Raw genomic sequence first — 7,262 nt, 5'->3', positions numbered from 1 at the left:
GCTCCTCATGATTTCTTCTCTGGCTTCCTATTGGTGGAGCCCGCAGGTGTTCCAGCAGCAGTATAATGGAGTGGGCAGGGCCAGCAGAGCTGTGCACACACTGCATGCACTGAGGCTGCTCACTTGTGCCATAGCCAGGAGCAGGGAGTCAGCCTGCCAGGACACAGGGAATGTGCCAGTGACACAGGAAGCAATCCATAGCTTCCTGTACTGGGATCAGAGGAGGAGCTGGGCGGCTGCACTGTGCTAGGATGTGCACTCAGTGCTGGAGGAGGACTGGAGTCAGTGCTAGCAGCCAGGACACTGGACCTACTGCAGGTAATGCAATCACAGGAAGCTCACCAGCAGGCTTTGGCTTGGTGTGCTGGCCAGGCTGGGACTTGTAGTTCCACAGCAGCCTTCCGGTGGAAGGGACAAGCCAGTAACACTTGGGCTATGCCACTGCTGCGGATCAGATGTGCAAAGTTAACGCTACAAAGTTGCTGAAGTCAGTTGGGTTCTGAAGATGGATACAATGTATTTTCTATGTGAAGGGAATGGTGAGTGCACAGCTCCAGACTCATCAGATTCCTGCTCCTTATTACATGGCTGGACACGGAGAAGGGGGGTGACGGAGGGATCCTTTAAGTGCAGCTCAGATGTTTCTACATGTTTTGTTTTGCCAGAATTCCGCCATTAATTGTAATGTTTGCTCTAAGTATAATGTTTGTTTTTGTTGGTCAGACAAACATGTTGAAGTGTACGTAAACCCCAAATCTGCTTTTACTATGTTTGCCATCATGGCTCACTGTATAGAGATTTCTTAAGAAAATAACTGTTTGGGAGTATCTACTGCAGTTTTTTTTAGGGTTTTTTTTTTTAATCTGGAGATCCGGCCAGTAACAGTACTTCTTATATGAAGCCCCTGCCTGGCAATTAGCAGCAGCGTTGTCACCCTGCCTTGTGAGCTCTGCTTTCCTTGACCATTGAGCTGCCTAGTCTGTCAGATGGGCAGCCCAGTGGCCGACGAAAGTTGGCTTGCAAGGCAGGGTGACAACACTGCTGCTATTTGCAAGGCAGGGGCTTTGCGCTGTCACCTTGAAACAGGAAGTTATGTTACTGGCAGGATCTCCTGAAACGAAACACATTCACAAAAAAAAACAAAAACCCTGTATAGAGTGAGAGATGCCAAACATACTAAAAATGAGACCTGGGCTTTACATACAGGTTAATGGACTCTTCCCTGCTAATCTAATTGGCAGTTTGTGTTATAAAAATCCAACATTTTCAGTATTCTTTTTTTCTGGAAGACTTGGCTTAGGGTTAGCACCCCTGTCCGGACCCTGCCTGTGTCCCTGCTGGGTAGATTTGTCCTCCTTGCCCTGATGAACGTTGTCAGGACAGAAATGATGGGAGATCCAAATTTATAATGTAATCGGAACAGGAATAGAGTTTTTGGTTCTGGTGATGGCTAAGTGGGCATTTGCCCCTTACATTACATTTCTATTCAGTCCCTGTTGTGTCTCTAGGACAGGCTGCAAAGGGAGGTATCCCCAATGGGGTGCTAACCCTTCGATACAAGTAAAAAGAAAGGTTTGGTTAGTGATACACTTTCATTGATCTTTCTTTATTGGTAGGATGTAGTCTGAATAGTCCTCAGCGGGGGACTGGTAATGATGGGGTGCTTAGCCAACACAATATGTCCAATAGCATGTTTCAGTGTCATTCATTTTGAATGGCACCTCAATGCACCAAGGCAAGGCAGCCCAGACGCACATGCTGTGCAATGCACCACAATGCATGGAACACACTAGGGTACGGTGTGGTGCGCTGTGCCAGAAAATATCTGCATATCTGTGAAGTGACAACCCTCTGACTGTAATTGTTCACTGACTCACGACTGATACAATTGGTGACTCATCCTCTCTATTTTATCTGGGTGACACTGAGAGGGAAAATGATGAGGAATCCATCTGGAGGACTCCCGGTCTGATAAACACTAAGGCAGGAATTTCCCTCACTTTGGAGACGTTACCTCTCACTTTCTGTTGTGTCTGGAGGGCGGGAAGTGAAAGAAAATCTCCCCAATGGGGCACACAGAAAATGGTTTAAACCCTTCCCTGTCCTGTACAAAATTCTCCAATCTACCTCCTGAGCACCCTGTACTCCATTAGTGGCCTTCTGGCTTCCATGCTTTGTGTCACTGACTCTAAACAAGAATGTGATTCCACATGTGCACACTTCCTGCTCTGCGGCTCAGATTATTGTAGCAAGGAGATCAATGTGCCAACCGGGCAAATGATCATTTTCAGAAGCAGAGGTCAGATGGCAGCTTCTGTGTGTTTGTTTTTAAATATGACAGGAGTGTCCAGACACAATTTGAAGAGACAATTGATAGTGGGGAGCTATTGGAACCCCTGTGGGATTTTCCGGCTACCTGGAGCTCTGTTAGAAAGGGGAGAAATGACCGGCACAAATACAAATGTCGTCTTTTTTGTTGTTGCTGTCTGAATCCCCTTTTGCAGATTTTCTATCACTTCCTGTCTGGTAAAACCAAAAAAGAAAGAAACTGAGTGAAAATCTCTCTAATGGAGCTCAAGATCGCAGTAAAAACCTGACAGGGGGAGCTAATCACTCCCCACTCTGCAAAAAATTTAACATATTATATGTATATAGGTTTTTATTATATATTTTATTATATATTTTATATACTATATTAGTGTGTGTGTGTGTGCGTGTGTGCGCGCGCGCGTGTATATAGGTTTTTATTATACATGTTATATACTATATTAGTGTGTGCGCGCGTGTATATAGGTTTTTATTATACATGTTATATACTATATTAGTGTGTGTATATGGGTTTTTATTATTGTGTAACTGCATTGAATATTTAGTGCACCATTCAGGAAATGGAAATGTCATTGTTTGGTTTTCCTATGATGACATTGAAGTCTTATTATATGATAATGTCCCCCCTTTGATTCCCAGGAGCCGGTGCTGTCTGATGTCCGAGCGGATTGGATCGATTTCTGGACCCTGATCTCTATATGAGAATCCACCCAGCACATTCCTGACAGGTACGCCATTCTCTCCTCTGATAGAGCTCCCTTATCTGTGGGCCGCCCGCTGCCTTCTTTTAGTGTCAAAAAAATATTGAATTGAGTTATGAAAGTTTGTTCCATGTGAAATTATCTCAGTTACAGCTGGCGATTGCCAGTCTTGGAGACCAAAGTGTATGTAAACCCGAACGAGAAACCTTGTTATTTGCTCCCTTTTGGCGTGATAAATATACAGCTGAAAGCTTTTTGTTATATCTGTTAGACAAGTTAAAATGCCAGGTTGATCCTGCCAAAAATCTAGTGAGCTGAGAACGTCCTGTGCAGAAGGTTATTGGTCACAATTGTTTACAGTTCTCTCGGTGGACTACAAAACACCTCAATGTCACCTTAGGCTGCCCATGCCTGATTTGGACTACTGAACATCTCCCCCTTTCCTTATCTCCACAGCAGAAGGGAGGGTGTTCTGTATCCAGCCAGGGGAACACTGGGTAAGGCAGATAACCCTTCCTGGGTTACGGTGCGGCAGGCTACAGGTGGTTAGGACCTTGCTGGATTTCTGGCAGATCAACGGGTATTTTTTCTGTACTTGTAGTCTTTTAAAGAGACAAAACATAAGGAAGTGTGCTTGTATTGCAGAGATGTACTACATATGTTTTTATATATCTGAACCGACACTGAGTGTGAGCCATGCTGTGTCTGCATTGTATTCAGTCACATACAAAGTGCTAAAAGCAGGCTTAATCAAGTCAATGTGAGTGATAATCGTGCAATCTTATCGATCATCCGGCTGCTTTGTATGCGTTGTCGTTGTGCACAATGAACAAATTGGTGTTAATACTATTTTTTATCTTCATACTTCTTTACACATCTTTTATTTTATTTAGTTGTTTTTTTTCTTGATTGTATTACTGCTCATCAGAAGCAGAGTATCATAGTTTGCTCTTTTATGTTTTGGAATTACAATATAAGTATCCTTATCCCTAAAGTAGTGTTAAACGTAGTATGAGCAGGACCTCTGTGTGCACCTCTTCTATAGGATGTGATCTCATTTCCAAGAAAGACAAAATTAAAGTTGATTTCAGGAGCCAGTCAGTAATTTACTAATTATTACTGTTATTAATATTTATTATTATTCATAATATTAGTATAGATAATAATACTAATAATAGTATTAATAATATATTCCTATAATGGTTGTTGTTATTATTATGCACAATTTTAAATAGCACCAACTGCACTTTGCACTTCACAAAATAAATTGTAACTTGCAAAAAAAAAAAAATGAATGGTGTTATAAGGGGAGCTGAAATTAATTTGCATACAGACTGGCGTGTTTTAGATGTTGAAATAATGTGCCGCCTCTCTTCAAACTCCCGTGGCCATGCAGTGGCTGCAGAGCCGGACCGCTGTGCTGTGTGCAGGGCTCACTGCAGTGGCTTGAAACCGTTCCCCCCCTTCACTTTAGATGAAACCTGTGCTGAATGTATTATAGGGGCCTCCAATAAAGCTGAACTCTGGGCAGATATAAAAGACACAAATGAATGTAGCTCTGTGATCATTAATTCATCATTAAAAGTATTTTATAAATGCAAGCACCAGAACCGGACGTGGTTTCAGCGTTGCAGTCCCTTTACAGCAGGGCTGGAGTGTGAGAGGAAGATGCAGTACAAGGAGCAAAATCGGTTCATGTGCTAAGCATGCTGAGAGGAAGAGAAGAGAGAAAAGTGACAGATGATCTCATCACTGTGCTATATCTCTTTTCCCTGGCCAGTCACAGGCTGGGGGTGGATCCAGGATGACCTGGGCTCAGAGGAAGTGGGTTGAATGCTGTTGACCATCAGACTTAAACTGCAGGGGACATCTCTGGATTGAAGCCAAAGCTGGTTTCTGCATTTTTATCTTTTAAAAGCTGTTAAAAATCTTCTCATTTGCTGTAGTTCTGCTTTAATGACTCCTACAAATACTACTTCCCTGGCTAGTATACTGACCCACTGGCTTTAATACTATCTGAACCACTGACCCTGAATAAGCCACAAGTCAGTGCTCCTCATTTTGCATGCTTGCTATGGGTTAGTGACTTGAAATATTGAAGAGGAGGATCAACTTGACAGCCAGGCAACTAGCACATGCAGCATGAAATGTCAGCATTGGCAGGCTCCATGTTTTCTCTCAGGAAGGGTTTAGAAACATGGAAGGGTGACGGCAGAAAACGAAGAAGTGGTCCTTCACATCTGCCTCCTTTTTTTTTTTTTATTCGTTTTATCCCTTTTGTCTAGTATAGCTCTGTTTATCCCTATTCATGTTCGGATTCATTCACTGTGTGCTGACTCCCCGCCTCTGCTGGAAGTTTTATGTTTGATGTTGACTGTACAGAATCTATATTCTAAACAAACACTCTTTGGTGATAGAACAAGGACGCTTACGCATTCCAGAGCCGGCTTCCTTCCCTGCAGGTGGATGACAAATGTGTGTTTTATGTTACACTGAGTGTAATATAAGCGGAGCCGGGCCCCTGCGTGTATGTGCAGACAGACTGACTACATAGAGGTCTCACCAACATGTCGGAGGACAGACACGGAAAATAAAATCTCGTCAGCACTACATGGGGCTGGTCGCCTAACCACAACGTGATCTTTGTGCTGTCGCGGCTGCTTGTGGTACTACGGCGGGTCTCCTCAACAAGATGAAAGGACTTCCTTACATCTTAGCACTCATTTCATGCTAAGCACATGCAGTGATTTATTTTTTGTTTCTGATGGGCCTCACGTTTAATTGTTTTCCTAAATTTGATTGAATGTTTATTCAACCTCTGTTGACCCGGCTGTACTTCCATCTGATTGAATTCAGATTTTATTTGAAAATTACAAAATTAAGGATTGCAAAAAGAAAGGTAAATCACATGCTTAAAAACCCAATGTGAACAGAAGTAGAATCAAATACTGTTGAAAACCCCCTAAATAGAGTTTAGGTGTCTCCAGTGGGTGCTGGTAATCGTACAGCATACAAAGTCATTTTAGACAATTGTGAGCTTTCAACCTTCAGGAACCAGTTTGGTGAAGGTCCTTTTCTGTTTCAGTGTTACTGTGCCCCTGCGTGCAAAGCCGTGTCCATGGTTTGACCAGTTTGACGTGGTGTAACTCAAGTGGCCATACTGTTCCAGTGTGACTGTGCCCTTGTGCACAAAGCCGGGTCCATGGTTTGACCAGTTTGACGTGGAGGAACTCAAGTGGCCATACTGTTCCAATGTGACTTTTCCCCTGTGTCCATGGTTTGACCAGTTCGATGTTGAGGAAATCGAGTGGCCGTGTCTTCCAGTCCAACGAGCCATATCTTCCAATCCAACATCAGAACCTGACCTCACAAATGGTCTTTTGGCTGAATGGGAACAAAATCCCCCACACACACTCCAAAATTTTCTGGAAAGCCTTCTTAGAAGAATGGAGGCTGTTTTAGCTGCAAAGGGGCCAACACCATATTCATGCCCATGGTTTTGGAGTGTGTTTGTCCAACAACCTCCTGTAGGTGTGATGTTTAGGTATCTACAAATAGTGTATTAGTAGGAAAGTCGGGACGATCAGGTTGTCCCAAGCTTTGGATGGTTCTCCAAAGTACCACCCAGCACGCAGTGAAGCTTGTCGGTGAATTCACATTTCAGTTTGATGCCTATCTCTTGCTCTTGGCCTTTGGAGGTTAGAAGTGTCCTCCATGCACCCCGTCTTGATGCGTCTGTGTACAAGATTTGAATAAATGTTTTTATGTCGGCCTCCCTGACTGTATATCTGGAATTTGCTGCTTTTTGTTTTCCCACGCAATTCTCACCCCCTCTCCCCTCATGAAATGCTCGATCATCTGGTTTGTGTCTTTCCTGACTCTTTTGCAGGATGGGCAGAGATTTCCTGATCTCATGGGAAGCAATCTTCCAGTCTCCGATGAGGGGAAGCTGGAGATATTTCTTCTTATGTTAGATAAGGGGGTGTGGGGTGGCTCCCAGTCTAAAACAGATCACCCGAGGCCAGATCTGAGAGAGGCTTTATGTGATGGGGTTCCCAGAAGCCGACAGACCAGGATATCCTTCACCCATCAGTGATTCTTAAAGGAGAGCTCTGGGCAGAACACAAATTCAGACAGAAATCTCAGGTCACTCGATATGCCTCAGGTTTGTTCTGGGTAAATGGCTCAGTGAGTATTGAAGCAAAGATAAAGATCTCAGTCCCCCCCCCCCCC

General features: G+C 43.7%; 1 protein-coding gene across 1 annotated transcript in view; it reads left to right on the top strand.

The window, feature by feature from the left end:
• The first annotated feature begins 2,995 nt into the window (after positions 1-2,995).
• DISP1 (dispatched RND transporter family member 1) overlaps positions 2,996-7,262 on the top strand; it is a 66,242-nt gene continuing 61,975 nt past the window's right edge. Inside the window, exon 1 of the mRNA XM_018556524.1 lies at positions 2,996-3,056. The gene's annotated coding sequence lies outside the window, so the exon portion shown is untranslated. The remainder of the gene's footprint in view (positions 3,057-7,262) is intronic.

The sequence above is a fragment of the Nanorana parkeri genome, unplaced genomic scaffold (assembly GCF_000935625.1).
Source record: "Nanorana parkeri isolate BGI_ZX_2015 unplaced genomic scaffold, ASM93562v1 scaffold240, whole genome shotgun sequence".
Lineage (NCBI taxonomy): Eukaryota > Metazoa > Chordata > Amphibia > Anura > Dicroglossidae > Nanorana > Nanorana parkeri.
The sequence above is the reverse complement of the archived record's forward strand: the minus strand, read 5'-3'. Positions and strand labels throughout refer to the sequence as shown.